Genomic DNA, 17,970 nt, shown 5'->3' with positions numbered 1-17,970 from the left:
AAAAACAAATATTTGTGATCTAGGTATCAAATTACAATCCATGTGGGATAGACATTAAAGTATAATCCGTGTGGTCTCGGTACTGAAATGTTATCTTAATGAACTAGGCAATAAAAATATATTTTTGAGTTATATATTAAAATATATTTATTAAAATATAAATGCGTTACATATATTATTGAATAACACGCCTGTTAGTAAATAGGTTTTGTGTGGGATTTATTCCCAGTTATTTTCTGTATGCTTCAACACGACCAAACCAATTCTTACAGGATCATATAGCTCCTCCTCTTACCACCTTCTGGAAACAAGGGCGCAAACTCAGAACTAAATTTACACGTGGGCGTTGGCAAAGTATAAAACTAATTTCAACATATCTGGATCTAACTTTCAGCCAGCGGTGAGCCTTGTCCTTTCATTTACTTGACACGTTCTCAACGTTGGAAGAACTCCTTCATCAATTGAAGGTAAGATTCTTTGAGAGCATAGTAACGACTCTTAGCGTTAAAAGTCCTTAAATTAACAATGACAGTTACCGTGAAACTATACTTGTGACATATATTTATATATTTTGTGAAGAATTTTACTTAATATTAGCATAAAGTAAAATGTTTATGCACAGTTTTTTACACTCCATGATGCATTGTACATATTATTGAAAAGTGACCTTCATAGCGACTATTTGTGAAATCAACGTCTCACATATTCTAATGATGAATCCCATTGTCTTAGTTTACAAGTCTTTAATACTTGATTTTTAGAGCATCTAAATAATGTCAAAATCGTGATTATTCTTTAGAGACTTCCTGCTTGATAAGAGTATTAACTACGGTAAGTTTTAATGAAAGTATTTTGTAACCTAATTTTGGAAGAAAAAGTAATTTGTCGTATTCAATGAATTACTTTGTTTGTGCATAAAATTCTCACCAGAAAAGATGCACTGAATCGTTTTAGTTTTTCCGAGTAGAGAAATGTAAATAGTGCTTTATTCGCAATGCTTTTGTTCATACGAATAGTAAGGTTTTTCTTTGCTACAAAGGTTCGCGAAAATTACCAAATGACTAATTGTATATAGCTGACTCTAGTTGTGAAATGACAGACTCAAAGGAAAACAGCTATTTAGCGGCACTCACTACTCTAATAGAACTGCAAGACTTGACTGTTACTATTATAGTGCACCTACAACTCTCCATAGAACAGGGACGCTTTTACTCTTTGTTTGAGGTAAAAGTTCTCAAATCATAAATAATCAAATTCACAGTTCGGACACATTAAAAACTAGGTTGTACTAGGTCTATGCAGTTTGTTTGTATTTAAGTTTCGAGCATAGCTACGCAAGGGTTAATTCAGTAGTGTAGGGGTAGAGGGAAGGCCGCTAGTCATCACCACCCACCGCTAACTCTGGGCTACTTTTTTACCAATAAATAGTAGGGTTGACTGTCACATTATAATGTCCACATGGCTGAAAGGGCGAGCGTGTTTGGTGTGATGGGGATTCAAATCCGTGGCCCTCAGATTGCGAGTCGAGCGCCCTAACTACTTGGTCCTGTAGGGCTTGTAGGCCTAAACAGTAAGGAAAATTATATAAATGTATTTTAGACCAAAATTACTATAACCATTATTAACAAAAACGCATGAAAAAGGAACAAACTTATAATATGAGGATAAAATGAGTATACGATAAGACCTGACTGAGAGTTGAAGGCCGATTTCAAATTAACAAATCAGAATTAAGTTACACTTAGATAAGTTCTGTTGGCCTGAGCGATGGACTCCTAACAACAATATTGTGTATTTATTTGTGATTGATCCAAGATATTCCTTTTTGCAGCGAAGACGCATAAATATGTAAATTACATGTGATACCTTATTATTAGGACCTGCATCTTTTGGACGAAAAAGTATTAATGGTTAAATAAGACTTTCAAAATGCATTAAGTATATTTGTGTATACACCTTACTCATGTGTGGTTAAGGCTTTTTCTCTACATGTAAAGAAGGTTTTGTGGTATAGGGTAAAAATGTAACTTAAAAACTAAGAATTACACAGAGATGTGAGAGTCTTGTTAACGTATTCATGAATCATTTTACCAATAAACCCTAAAATTAATTCAGGTTAAATAGTGCGCTCTAGATTAGTGTAGTTTTTCATATTATAAACCTAGCTGTTTAGCTTTCTACTAATTAGTTTACTTAAACATTTAACTTTAAGTTTAGAGGCGAATATTACAAAATTCTAATCATTTGAACACAATTAAAAATGTCTCTCTCTCTATATATATATATGTAAATCAACGTGAAAACTATGTTGCTTAAATAATACTTTATTTCACTAAAAATAAGATGAAAAATCGTTAATTCAGTACATCATGTTGTACTGTGAAATTATTCTATAGATATCTGCACTTTATACAATGTAATATAAATTCGTTAATATGTACTTTAATATATGACGTCATAATGTCGAACCTTATAAAACAACTAAAGACTCTTCCATAAGAAGCTTACACATAAAGTCAAATAATCTTACGTCTTAAAGTTACTTCTAACAAATTACATATTTGAATCTTAAGCGAACTATCAACGATGTGGATAAAATTTGTTCCATATAATCCCATAAGACCAGAAATATTCATAGTTGGCTTCAAGAATCTACTTCTAATCGTGTTGCTATACAAAGATTTCATGAACTGTATTATGCGTCTTGATTTTTTATGTGGTATATTTCATAACTATGTCAATAATATTCTTACTTCAATCTTTATTTACATAATAGCAGTGGTAAAAATGAATAATTACTCATATATTTTTTATGTTTTTCAGTGTTTTAAAACTGTTGCTTAAGCTGCACAAGTACTTTGTAATTTTAAATATTATTAATTATACTATAATGGAACTCTTGCTTATATTATACGAGAAAAACATTTTTATTACGTGACATGTAAATCCCAATTTCACGAAATTTTTATCCTGAGCACATGAAGATTTGCAATAGATGTCATAAGTTTCTCCTTTCGCCTCCGTCTCCCGTCACGGAGAACTTTATTTTCGGATGCAGATACGACGTTAAACTTGAATATAATGCACAGGCACCATTTATATAAATATAATAGTACTGTTTGTTGTATGTCCATGTACCTTATGTGATATATAATATCACAAAAACGTGTAACAAATTACACGTTCTATTTATTTATGTTTTTCTTCAAACATTGTGATGAAATTTGTTGAAGTTAATGTAATTCATTAAAGAAATACACTGATAGAATTACTTACAACTAACTTGATAATCTTTCTATATGGATAAGAAAACATCCGTAATGAAAATTGCACAAGTTATATATTTTATTACAATTGTCTTTTAATTTTATTTTTATTTTAGTGTCTAAAAGTATTAGTGCATTTTATTGTATAAAACAAATATTTAAATATTGTTCTATCGAGACCGCCTTCCCAGATATATATAAGGAGAATAATCAACAACGCTGGTTTCTAAATCATAAAATAAATATATCGTATAGCGTTAAAAATCCTTACTCTAATTATGGTGTGAATGACATAAAACATTTATTAAAATAACACCAATCTTAATCCAGTTCACAACGAAATTGTTGTTGTTTCAAAAAAAATACTAATGTGAAATTACCCCATATCTATCGCATCCCAGCAGGCCAGAAGAGTCTCGGGGTTTGTGTAATGCCTTGTTGGTGAGGATGTAGCAGATACGGTACACTTTCCTTTGATTTCAAGAAATCCTTCAGAAAATATATCAAGCATAGTATACCAGTTTCAGTTATGTAATTGAAATAAGTCTTGTAACTTCATTTACCCTGATTAGAGAAATGTTGATACATTAACCTTACATCTTCTGCTCTTGAAATTGTAAGCTTGTTTCAATACTTTTTATTGTCTTTTCCTACCTTATTGTCAAGCATTTCCTCATCTCCTTCTGTCTTTTTGTAGGGGGATTTTCATGAACTCACCTGCCTTTTTGTTTAGTTTTGAAACTTTTGGACAGATAATGTTTACAGAAAAAAAATAAAATTCACGTTGTACATGTAAATACATTATCCTTACAGGATACGAATATTAATTTATAGTATTCCATTCGCTATTCTTAAATTAAAACACGGGATTCTTACACCTTTAATTTTTCACAAGTGCTTTTAACTTACGAGATTGATATATCAAATTAATGGCATCTAATACGAACTATTACATACCGATTTTGATTATTTTTGATGAGATACGTTGTGGCAATGGGGAAGACAAACAAAAAATGAAGCAACTCGTACCTTTTCTTGCGTTCGTTTTTTAACATTTTTCATACGACCTTGACAACTTGATGCCCCACCGTAGGCTTGTCCTCGCACGTTTTTAAGGGGCGAGTTAATACTTATTAATGCGTCTTTATGTGCTGAGAAAAAAAACGGTTTCAGCTGATGTGTCAGGAAGTTGTATCAGTCTAAGAGGTTCTTCAAAAATCTCTTTGTACCCCGCATCGGTAAGTCTACGAATTTACAACGCTAAAATCAGAGGTTCGACTTCACTCTGTGGACACAGCGAAGCCCGATGTGGCTTTGTTATAACAAAAAACACACACAATAATCTCTTAATTTTCAGACACCCAAGAACGCGAAATATCGGTTGTTTGCCATTTGCGTAATCTCTTATTTTATCAGCAGTCAATATCAGAAATAAGTTTATAGAGAACCGTGTAAGTTATTAACTAAATTTATTTATTAACAATGACAAGGGTCGAATATCTGCCATCTTTCAACCGTTGTTCACAGTCCATACGCTGCTCCAAACGTTGATATAAGTTGCTTTCAGTATCGTTATCCCTACGAATCGTAAATTATTGGTGTAGCAAAAGACTCAAATACTTTCAGTTTCTTTAACAAACCATTATAAATTGTTTACTGTTTTTCAGGCGCATGTAAATTTATTTGTTTTAAAATCTACAATTTTGATACAGGACGATACAAAGTTTCTATAAAATTAAATTTATTTGTGTACTTTAAAACGTTTGGAAATTCTTTCCAGTCATTAAATCCATGACTCGTGAAGGCAAATTTGGTTTTAGAAAGAAATACAGCACTTGCTTTATTTTCCTTTGCTTATACTTAGTAAAAGTAAAACACTTTATTAGTTATAAAGCACGGATGAAGACGCACAAAACGTTCATTCCGTGTTGTCTTATGTTTTCTGAAAATACCACCTATTTTAAGTTTTGTTATAGCAACAACAGTTGAATCCACTGGCTGTTTTAATTTTTCAGACTCATAAGAAATCGAAGAACATGTTAAAGAGTTGATTCTCACTGGTGTCTGTTGAGATGTCGATGTTCAGTTATCAAGAATGGAACTTGAAAGAAAAGTTTTCAACATTGATAACATATCTGGAGACTAAATATTATTAAAACTTGTACTTGTTTAGAACATGACGAAGCATCAATATTTCTCTTTATATAATTTAGATGAGATTTTCTTCTTTTGTTTCTCTCGTTTGTATTTAAAATAAGCCCCTCCGTGGCACAACGGTATGTTTGCAGACTCACACCCCTAAAACCCGTGTTTCAATACCCGTAGTGGGTAGAACACATGTAGCCCATACTGTAGTTTTGTGCTTATTTTTAAATAAACAAATACGTTTAAAATAAAATCATGATTGTTTGACATGTTTGCTTTATTATGCAGAACAATATCTATATACTTTATTCGTAACTGTTTTCCAGTAATATTGTGCAGCTATATTACTTGCTTAATCTATGGACAGAATTAGATCAACCAACATAAAATTATTTACCGTTGATATAGTTATCTAATTTTAATGCATGATATATCATATCTAGATGTTAAAAAGAGTTCATTATCTTAACTTCTAAAAACGAATTGTTAAATTAAGGAAGATTGTAAATGGTATTGTAAAAATTATAAAGCATAATATGTAAACATCTAAATGGAATCATTTTAAACCATTTATTTATAACAATCAATATTACCCAAGTGTACACTCTCAGGGTCCAATTAGTATTCTTTAATACAAGGAACTACTTGTTTTCTATGTAGTTTTTGTTAATTTGCCCCATTTAAAAGATGCGCACGCATGTGGATAAGTAATAATACCTACATGAACGCTATTAGGATCTACTTAGTATGGGTACAAAATTTCAGGTTTCTAGCTTCTTTCCTCTTGGAACTATCACACACACACACACACACACACATACTCGCTCGTTTATTATTATAGAACTAGCGAAAGTCCACAGCTTCGATCGAGTTGATAATGTATATATTCTGAGTCCATTATTGAAATGCCTTGTTACCAGAATTTACTGGTTTTTCTATATATTAGAAGTTCTTATACTAAAATACCTTCTTTTTCTATGTGTTTTTCACTAGCTTGCCTCATTAAAACGATGCAAGCATGCACGTGGATATGTAAGTAATATCCAGATGCAAACTTTTAGGGTGCACTTAGTATGGGTGCAAAATTTCATGTTTTTGGAGTTTTTCCTTTTTGAGCTAAGTCGTCAAACGTACAAAGTCACTTCTTTTCTCTTTATTTTTCTAACATATTACACTAAAAAGATGCACATGTGCATGTGTCCGCACACGTGGATAAGATGAATAATAACTAGGTCCATACCCTCGTGGTTCACTTAGTACATGTGAAAATTTTCACGTTTTTAGCCTATTTCCTCTAGCAGATATAGTGGTCACACACACACAAAACCGGCCCGGCATGGCTAAGCGTGTTAAGGCGTTCGACTCGTAATCCCAGGGTGTCGGGTTCGAATTCCGATCGCACCAAACATGATCGTCCTTTCACCCATGGGGGCGTTATAATGTGACGGTCAATCCGTTGGTCATTCGTTGGTAAAAGAGTAGCTCAAGAGTTAGCGGTGGGTGGTGATGACTAGCTGCCTTCCCTCTAGCCTTACACTACTAAATTAGGGACGGCTAGCACAGATAGCCCTCGAGTAGCTTTGTGCAAAATTCCAAAACAAACAAACAAACCTTCCCTCTAGTCTTACACTGCTAAATTAGGGACGCCTAGCGCAGATAGCTCTCGAGTAACTTTGCGCGAAATTCAAAACAAACACACAAAGCCATAGACATTTTTTTATTATTTTGAATAAACATCAGTATAAAATGATATATACATTTTTGATAAATAAATATTTAATTCGGTTATAAAAATAATGTACGTATTTGTAAAAATGAAAAACATAAAAATTAATAAATGTAGCACCATAAACAGGGTTTACACCTTCGCAGAAAAATTTCAGTGAGTTTCAAATCCAAGATCATAATCACTTAAAGTGTATTTTCTTATAGCAAAACCACATTGGACTATCTGCCGCATCCACTGAACGGAATCGAACCTTTTATTTTAGCGTTGCAAATCCATAGACTCGGGATTAATCTCTTAAAATGTCTCCTTAGTAATTTTCTCAACCATTTTCAAATATAACGGTGTCATCTCTTTCTCTCGAGACAAAATTTTGTGTTAATAAATTTAATCTTTATTCCGTTCGAAATTACTTGTTTATTAGATAAATTCAGCTCAGTTAGTCAGCATGACGGCCTGGCATGGCCCCAGTATCGCGTAAAATACGTATGGGTATGGGATTAGCAGTGTCATTCTTCAAAAACATAGAAGCAACAGATGTAAAAAGTCTAAATTGCTCGCTCACTACATCTGGTTATCTGATGAAACTACGTCCATGTATGAACACGAACGCACTGAGTATTGCCTCCTTTTTCTTTTTGCACTGGTCAAAAAATGTGAACCTGCAAAATTAATCAGTATGAGTAGTTCTTTTGACTGCAAAGTTTTCTTTTTTTCTGTAAAATTCACCTTTAATGGTATTGATGAAGTTTTATCCTGACTGTCAGAATATTTCGAACTAGAAGAGCTGGAATTTTTAGAACAATTCTCAACTTTAGTGAATTGAACTGATATAGGTTCTTGTTGAGATGGTAAGAATTTCTTTGTATGGAAAGGGGTTTTGAAAGTGTAATCATAAGAAAAAGCACAATTTTGAGGTCATCACTTGCACAACGTTTAAATTGCTCAATTAGACATTGCCAATATGCACAGAATTACACCATTGATCAAAATAAACGTCTTTTTCGTGGTTAATTTCCATATACTTGCACAACGTTTAAATTGCTCAATTAGACATTGCCAATATGCACAGAATTACACCATTGATCAAAATAAACGTCTTTTTCGTGGTTAATTTCCATATAATTTTGATTATCTTGCTTACGATAACGACGAAACCTTTAGTGATATGCCTCCAGTAACCTCATAAGCTTTGAGAATAGCTGTTTTAACCTTATCATAATTTCTAAAATCGTCTAGAGAGAGAGTGCTATAAGCTTCTTGTGCTTTATCAATTAAAACCCTTTATAATAATAATGGTCATCTTCTTGAAATGTTGTAAACATTAATCAATTTCATTTTTATTGAATGATGGTAATTTAACATTTAAATTAAGTTCAAAATCGTCATTTTGCGTTGGTCGATCGGACTTGAATCTAATTTTTATTTATTTTAAACTAACTTATTTTTCAGCTTGTTCTTTTTCAGCTTCGATAAGAACTTATTCAAGATCGATTTGTTTGAGTTTTAACTGCATATCTAATTTACCTTTATCATTCAACCCCAAATGACTAGTGGAGACACTAGAGTATTCCCCTAATGCTTTCTCAGACAACAAATAATCAACGACAAATATTTCGTTAATATGTTTTTGGTTACTTTTTACTCATTGATTTTTTCACCTTTAATTATAAAATTTTGGCAGTTTTGAGCAATTCATTTTGTTAGATATTTGTAATTGTTTGAGAGAGGTTGATTAAAAAACTTGATAATCACATATAATCAAATCTTTTTGACACCGTTTTGTTTTTGTTTTAGAATTTCGCACAAAGCTACTCGAGGGCTATCTGTGCTAGCCGTCTCTAATTTAGCAGTGTAAGACTAGAGGGAAGGCAGCTAGTCATTACCACCCACCGCCAATTCTTGGGCTACTCTTTTACCAACGAATAGTGGGATTGACCGTAACTTATAACGCCCCCACGGCTATTTTTGACACCGATAAATATAAATTGAACTGTGATTTTAATTTAGATCGAACTCTTTGTCTCTGATTCAGATCTCGGACGCAATCCCTGAGTTTATTATGCTATGTATTACAATTTGAAATAGCCTGAAACTAAATTAAATTGTAATTCAAATTTAAAAGTTAATTAAATGTCAATGTATATCAACTTTATTATATTTGCCATCAAGATTGATTCACACAATTTTCTTCCATAAAACAGATATATTTTAAAATATAAACAATAAAACGATTTATAATAATGGTTATTACAAATAGTTATTACATATAATAATTTATATAAAAAAGTTTTACAAACTTACAAACAATATTGAATCTTCTATCTGATCCGGAACTTTGATATCCTATCGAGGGTTCACGATTAGCGAATTAATTTCGAGTTGATATCAAAACAATAACTTAATGGGGAGCTAGCTCTTGGCTGATTACACGTGAGTTTTCCATAGTTTAACGTCTTCGAAAAATACTTACGTCCAATGTTAATCTGGTGAAATCAAACGGTTTGTAATGTTCAAATTTACATATAAACGTTTCTGGTCAAATATATGAAGTTCCCGATTAATAAACGTTAATCTCAGTTATAGCTTCCGTGGTTTGCAATATACCAGCTATAGCAAACCAATAATATATACCGTGTTTTGGGATGTTGCGTTGATTAGATTTATAATAGTTAGGGAAGATTATAGAAATTTCAGCTAAATCGACAATACTGGCATTTACATACACATATACACTGTTTATTCTTACACTCGAGAATCTTCTACAATTTTAGTGAATAGGCGAGAATTTCACAATATACGTTTAACAGTACAAGTTACATGCATTTCTAAATATATGGCCCGGCATGACCAAGCGTGTTAAGGCGTGCGACTCGTAATCTGAAGGTCGCGGGTTCGCATCCCCGTCGCGCCAAACATGCTCGCCTTTTCAACCGTGATGGCGTTATAATGTGTCGGTCAATTCCACTATTCGTTGAGTATAAGAGTAGCCCAAGAGCTGGCGGTGGGTAGTGATGACTAGCTGCCTTCCTTCTAGTCTTACACTGCTAAATTAGGGACGGCTAGCAGAGATAGCCCTCGAGTAGCTTTGTGCGAAATTCAAAAAAACAAACAAACTCTAAATATATATTTAACTGAAACAAACATCGATATTAAAATAAATTTAATAAAAGTATATCCGTCACAATATATAAATATATGCTATCATACACACAGAGACATATATATATATGCATATATACATAATGCATATACAAAGTATATGGACAATAGTTAAACCTGCAAACTGATTCAAGCATTTGCAAGTTTTGACGAAAATTAAGAAGCAATGGTAAATTTTTCAACTTAAGCCATTTATACAAATATATCAGGTTGTTCGACACTTCTGATCGTTAATTTCACTTAAGAATCACTACCCTCTTTCTTAAAATAGACCATAAGTATGTTTTCCTAAGAACTGGTCTTAACCAGCACTAATTTAAATTATTGATAAATAGTGTTTTTACTCTAGATAATCTTCATCTTTTAAACTATCCTCATTGTTTGTTAATTTGTTTAGAATTAAACACAAAACTGCACAGTGGGTTATTTGTACTCTGCTCACCATGGGTATCGAAATCCTGTTTTCAGCAGTGTGAGTCCGTGGATATACTGATGTGCCACTGGGGGTATTTTTCATGTCGAATATTAAAGAGAGCTCTTACGTCTAATACAAAAGTTTATGAATTTCTAACGCCCTTTAATTACCAGCTGTAGTAAAGAACTATGGCTCAAAAATGATTTAACAAATGTTAATAAAAAGAGCAATTGATTAAATTGCTGTAATTATGTAAAAGCTGTAAGTTTGTAATTATGCTTACACCCAACGATCTAGTTTCACTGGAGAATATTAATGATAGTTGTTATGGGTTATACAGACGAAACCTTTTCGATTACTACCTCTCAGTCATTTAAGACAAAGAAATAAAAAGGGAAAATGCTTTCTAAAATATTTCTGATTATATTATTTACCTATATAATTTTACATGTACATAATTCGAATGTAAAATAATTTTGCTAGTTTTTTACGAAAGCCTTGAAAAAAGTTCATGTAATTTTACTTAGTAAATTAAGTTTATTGTGTGATGGATTTACCATGATATCTATTTTAATATCGATGCTTATTTAAGTTAAATTTGTATTTAGAAATGTATATAACTTATATTTTTAAATCTGTATTGTAAAATTCCTGCCTATGCACTAAAATTGCAGAAGATTCTCGAGTGTAAGGGTCGACAATAAGCGCGTGTATGTAAACTCTGGTGTATAGTCTATATTACTATGCAAGCTGAAGTTTTTGGAGAAAAATTGCTCACAGCAGTAGGTGCTACCAAAAGGGAGGCAATTCTTTGTGCATGACGGGACAAATTGGGAAACTTTTCACGTACACAGAGTTTGTAAAAGTCTAGCAAACTGTTTTCAAAGAATTTCCTTTTAGTGTCCATGTCAGCCTGCAGTTCAATGAGTTCCATTTGGCAATCATCAGGACTGTCTTCCACTGCCAAATCAAAAGGTTGAGCGAACAATTTCAATCTAATTTCAGTTTGTCTGAAATCTGGAAATCTGTTTGCAAACTCATCACGCAGCTTTTGTTCACTGGTTCCATATTTGGTGCAATCCAGATTAGGAAATTCCAGTTTCCTGGTTGCAAGACATGTAAAATGGGTCAATATGGCTCTTCTCAACTGAACCTGGAAAGGTTCCAATTTCTTCTCAAAAGCACAAATATGCTCAAACAACTTATTCACAAGTTGACTTTTCCCTTGTAGTTTTAAGTTTAAATCAGACAGATGCTGTGTAATGTCTGTGAGAAATGCTAAGTCATTCAGCCAGTTCTCATTGCTCAAGAAGTCCACATTCTGACGTTTGCTCTCCATGAAGAACTTAATCTCCTCTCGCAGATTCAGAATCTCTTCAAAGTAGCAGCTCTACTAAGCCAACGTACAGCAGAGAAGTACAAAACATCTGAATACTCACTGTCCAGCTCATCTAAAAAGTTTTAAATTGTCGATGATTTAATCCTCGTGTTCGAATATAATTTACGCATTGGACGACATTTTTCATGACTTCTGCAAAATCCAGAACTTTGGTGCAGAAGCTCTCTTGGTGAATAATGCAATGGCTTACAACTACGTCTTGTGCTCCAATTGCAGTTAGAAATTTCTTGGTGAATCCATTTGTCCTACCTGTCATGGAAGGAGCACCATCTGTTGTAACACCACATAATTTATAAGGATTCAGTTCAAACTTTTCTACAACCTTAAGCACTTGTTCACAAATATCCTGTCCTGTGGTTGTGGAGGAAAGGCTTGCCATATCTAAAACTCTTCGAAAACATCAAAGCCTGCAGTAACAGCTCTGATGAAAATGACAAGTTGGGATGTGTCATTGATATCAGTGCTTTCATCCAAAGCCAGACTGAAAGCTTCACACGAATTCAATCTCTCTTTCAAAGTTTCTTTGATGTCCTCTGAAAGATCTTTTGTCCTGCGTGAGACAGTAAAGCGGGAAAGGCTAGTTTGCTCCACCAAATATTTTTTCTCTGGACATGCATATTCTGTGAATATTGTTAAACAATTTTTAATAAATTCTCCATCACTGAAAGGCTTTCCCTTTTCTGCCATACATTCACAAAGCTTAAAACTCAGTTTTGTCACCAGTTCTGAATTTTTCTTGAAAGTGGTAAAACACCTTGTTGCTTTTCAATGGATGTTTTAAATGTTCAATTTTGTCCTTTCGTGCCTGACCAACAATTTCATCAAACTGGGAGGAGTGCTTAGTTGCGTAATGTCGCTTAATATTGTACTCTTTCATGACTGCAATTGTAGATAGACAGACGAGGCAGACAACACCTTGATTATGTGGGACAACAAGATATTTTGTGCACCATTCACTGTTGAATAACCTTCCCTCATCATCAATTTTTCGTTTCTTAACTGCTGACATTTTACTAGCCCTGAAATCAAAACAAAATTATTCTCACGAAAATAGCAAAGTAGAAAAAACATAAAATTTATTTACACATGGAACCTCTCATGGACAGAAACACATGTTTCTAAATTGGCATCCCGATCATAGCCTTCCGGTACTTAAATTAATTGAGAATAGCAAAATACAGTGTGACCTCGCCTATTCGCGGTTCGCCATTCGCGGCCCCGCATATTCGCGGGTTATGCGCGAACTGCGTTTTTGTAGGTCACAGAGACTGAAAGGGCTTTTCGAGAAGATTTCTGTTGTATTTACTCAATCAAGCCGTTTTTATCAATTGTCGTCTTCACCAAACAAGATTGGACTGCTATTGGCTGACTGCCTCAGCTTCCCCAACAACGCAAACGGCAAAGCACAGCCCGGTAACGCACGGTACAATTTAGTGAAATACATAACAGTATGCAATATTGCTACATTATTACTGCATCAATGAGTATAAGTATCATTAGTGTTTGGGAAGCATTTCATATAGTATATAATCGCATACATATACGTTTTAAAACTGCATCCAATATTCGTGGTTTTCGCTATTCGCGGGAGGGTAAAGAATGTAACCCCGCGAATAACGAATCACACTGTACATAGAATCAGATGCATTTGAAAGCAAAAATTTTAATAAATTCAGTAAAGTCACAACAATATGCTAAATAATAATCAATTTACCTTCAATCTCTTGTAGTAACTGTAAAAGGTAATAAAATTTTCACCAATAATGAATGACGGACAGTAGAGGTTAGGGAAAATTGTCGCCAGCGGGCGAAGGCGAGGTTCAGGACATGACGTTGAGTCGTAGATAATAGTGCTAGTGCACGTCACCTATTCATGCCCTAAGGAGGCCGACCAATCGAATTCGGCCTGCTCCTCTCTAGCAAAGATAATTTTAGAAGTTTGTCGAGTCGAAGCCTGGGAATCCCGTAGGATCGATGCTTTTAAAAATATTCCATTTGCGTTGGATTACAGATCAGGCCACATGGTTAGATTACAACAACTAGGGCCACACTAAATGGCTTGGCGGGCCGAGTTGTGGCCCGCGGGCCGCCTGTTGCACACCCCTGTTCTAAAAACTCTCCTCATGCCTATAATTAAGATCAACACGATGCACTAAAAGACAGTATATATCTTTGGTTTGTTTTAGTTGGAGTGCTATGTCCCGGGAGCTGTAACTGTGATTGATATAATGCTTCTTAATTGAGAACAAATATCTGACCAGGAACGTTTATAGATTTCGAAAATTATAAACCATTTAACTTAAGAAGGTCTACATCGGACATTAGTATATTTACGAAAACATTGTATAACTTCACCTATGGTATGTGGCCGGCGAAGCGGAAAGATTACAGCTTGCTAGCTCTCTGTTAAGACATTTATATCTTTATCAACTTAAAATTAATTCGCTCATCGTGAACCCTCGATAAGGTATCAATAAAGTTCCAGACCAGACAGAAGACTCAATAATGTTTGTAAGTTTCTAAACAGATGTCATTATTGGTAATAACCGTTATTGTAAATTGTGTTATTGGTTGTATATTAAAATATATTTGCATTAAAAACCAAAATTAGGTCTATCAGTTTTGTTGAAAAGTATCGTAAATTGAATACATATCAAAATTCATTGAACTTCTAAACCTAAATTATCATTTAACTCAATTTCAGGCTATTTAAAATTGTGTAACACGTAACAATCGATATTAATATTTCGAACCGTAACCCTAGCCACAAAAATTCTAAAACTAACTATTCATGTTTCAACACAAACTGGTTATAGGTAGAAAAATATGCAATCAGTTGTTGATGTCTATGAAACTGATATTTCGAATTTTTATATTCACTGTGAATGTAAATGAACTTTGGATCAAAATTTGACGGTTAACTAAACAAAATGAAGTGTTAACCTAATAAGCAATATAACAATACATAAGCACATTTCAATTAATTTTATTCCAATAATAAAGATTATGACAAACGCAGGTACAAGCAAATCTTACTGACATTAATCAAATGTGCTAATTTCCAAAATGGTTATACGAGTGCTAAATATTTAAAAAGTAGTTCCTCGTATATAAGGAAAAATATTTGTTTTTTACATAAATATCAAATAATTTCTGGTTTTGGACCGACTGGTGTAAAGCATAAAATGATTTATATCTTCAAAATAGAATTATGTTGTCGTTTTTTTAACATAGAATATAATAAGTTATTATCATAACTAAAAAATCTTTTCTGTGCCTACAAAACACACAGATTTCCGCGAATCTATTATATACAAAATTATGTACTAACAAAAATGGAAAAGCCACTTCCATAAATAATATGTCATTCCACCAACACTAAAGTGATATTCAATGGTTTTGATGAAGGAAAAAAATGTTTATGTGTATAATCGATCACTTTTGAGACAGTATGAAGCTATGAAACTCCTTAGAACGTCTTATGGGTTAGAAAACACGTTTTACATTAATCTACCATTTTGCTGTATCAACATTTAAAAAGCTTAACTATTACTCTTATTATTGTATATTAAATAAAGAGAGAAAAATCCCGCAAGCTTACGAAGTTGGAAATCATAACGTAATTAAATGCTTCATAGATGAATGTAACATATTTTTCTGAAATATTCCTACGTTTTTATATTTAGCTGACTTCAGTTTAAACGTGTTGTTTTATTCAATTCAGAGTTTAGAGAGACCCGAGTGTATAAAACAATGTATTATAATATTTTGTATAAGTACACGTTACAATATATATTGCTTTGCGGCTGATTTATTTACTGAAAACATTTATCAGATATTAGATTTAAAGAGAAGTTTTCTCAAGTTATTTACAATAAAAAACTGTTAAATCACTTTAGTTATTTATATATATATATATATTAATATATGAAAGACGAAATGAACGAAACACGCCCCTGTTTCTACCTTCAATGTGAAATAACAAATATACAATCCAAGAAGTATTTTCATCGTATAAAAAAAATATTTAACATGAAATTTCAATTAGTATAAAATACAATGAATTTAGTTACCTTTTAATAAGTTCATAACTTTAGTGTTATATAAAATGTTATCCGGAAAAGATCAGTAGATGGAAATTTTTATGCTGCTAAAGATTTCCAACTGAAGATCATTCTATTGATACAAAGAAGTCATTTCCTGGTTTCTATATTTATTTCACATGAAAGGTGGAATCAGAGATGTATCTTTTACAAGAATGATCGAAGTGTTTCTTTAATATCTGATACAGTGCTTTGATTTTCAAATTTGTTGTTTTAGAGAATTAAAAATAGACTGAACCACTAGGAAATGGGTTTTTACATTATAATGCACGTTACCGTAAAATGCTAATAGCTCAGTTGGACAGAAAGTTCATATCACTGTGGATCAAAGGATGTACTTATTTCCAGCGATTCTGACAATGGGAAAGTAACATTTTAAATACCTTTTTTTCCTGTTTTTAAGCATGGCATTTTGACATATTTTGTTGCTCAAAATTTCCGTATTTTGGTTTCTTTAATGTTCTCTTGAATTAATCTTTCATATGGAAACCCCGGGTGACTTGTAGCCGCCTATAAATATTTCCAATTTGGAAAATAATGACTTCAAAAAAGAAAAATCGCTGAAAGACAGTCGTTTTCATAAAAATGCTAAATTTGACGTATGGAGCATATTCGAATGTAGAAGTAGTGCTGGTTATGTTCTGCTGATATTTAGGGAATCAAGGTGGATATGGTGAGAAATGTATTAAATATTGATATTTCTGCTGTACTTTGAGAAATTGAATTACACACACCTTAGACTATTGTTTTCTACGTAGTATGCTTTTGACTGCAATTGTGATGTTTCAGAAAAATGTCTTCTTTTCTTAAAAAAGAAAAAAGTAATATTCTTAATATTTTTGCTGAATAAATAGGTTAATAAATATTGTGGGTTGCTTGTTTTGGAATAACCTTATCAAAGCATGTAAAGATAATACATACAAATATTAGAATACGATAATGAATTTATTTGCTTTCCAGAAAGTGCTGTTCCCACCATTGCACATAAAATGGGGTCCTATGAAACAATTTGTCACAGCTCTTGATAAGGAGTCTGCAGCCTTCAAATACCTTTGAGACTTCTTCTCTAAGCTGTGTGAGGCAAAGGTCAAAGCTGGTGTCTTCGTTTGACCACAAATAAAGATCATGGAGTGCTCAGAATTCCCTAAAAAGCTCAGTAGGAAGGAAAAAAAGCTTGTGGCAGCTTTGTCACAGTGGTTCGAGGCTTCTTGAGCAATCACAAGGCCGAAAATTATATGGAACTTGTTAAGGCTCTGGTGGAGAACTACGGCAAAATTGGTTGCAGGATGTCCCTGAAAATCCATATCCTTGACTCTCATCTTGATAATTTCAGGAGAACATGGGAGCATACTCGGAGGAGCAAGGCGAGCGTATAACGAAAACATGATGGGAAACCATATGTGGGGGCTGATACGTGAAAGTGATTTAAATTACAGTCGCAAATCTCGAAAAACTACTCACTTTTAAATATTTTGGTTCATTTTTGTAATAATTTAGTATAAATAACTGTAAATCTTGATTCATATGTTGTTTTATTCAGACCTTATGTAAATGAAAAGGTGCAAATTTGCCCGTTTTGTCAAAGATAATAGGTTAATTTCTAAATTTCATTATCCAGGTCACAAAAGCAAAGTTTGATGGGAATAATGGACATTTTCTGTACTTTTACAACACAATCAATTACGAAACAACACATAAAAACACATACTATCCAGGAACAAAATTTGTGTTACATAGTGTTTTCAGTAACATAA

At 33.0% G+C, this 17,970-nt stretch overlaps 1 protein-coding gene across 2 annotated transcripts in view; it reads left to right on the top strand.

Annotated features, from left to right (window-relative positions):
• The first annotated feature begins 347 nt into the window (after positions 1-347).
• Positions 348-17,970, top strand: part of LOC143254614 (uncharacterized) — a 60,362-nt gene continuing 42,739 nt past the window's right edge. For both annotated transcript variants that reach the window (XM_076509764.1, XM_076509766.1), the window contains exon 1: positions 348-467. The gene's annotated coding sequence lies outside the window, so the exon portion shown is untranslated. The remainder of the gene's footprint in view (positions 468-17,970) is intronic.

The sequence above is a fragment of the Tachypleus tridentatus genome, chromosome 6 (assembly GCF_004210375.1).
Source record: "Tachypleus tridentatus isolate NWPU-2018 chromosome 6, ASM421037v1, whole genome shotgun sequence".
NCBI lineage: Eukaryota > Metazoa > Arthropoda > Merostomata > Xiphosura > Limulidae > Tachypleus > Tachypleus tridentatus.
Note: the sequence above shows the minus strand (reverse complement) of the source record. Positions and strands in the feature narration are given on the sequence as shown.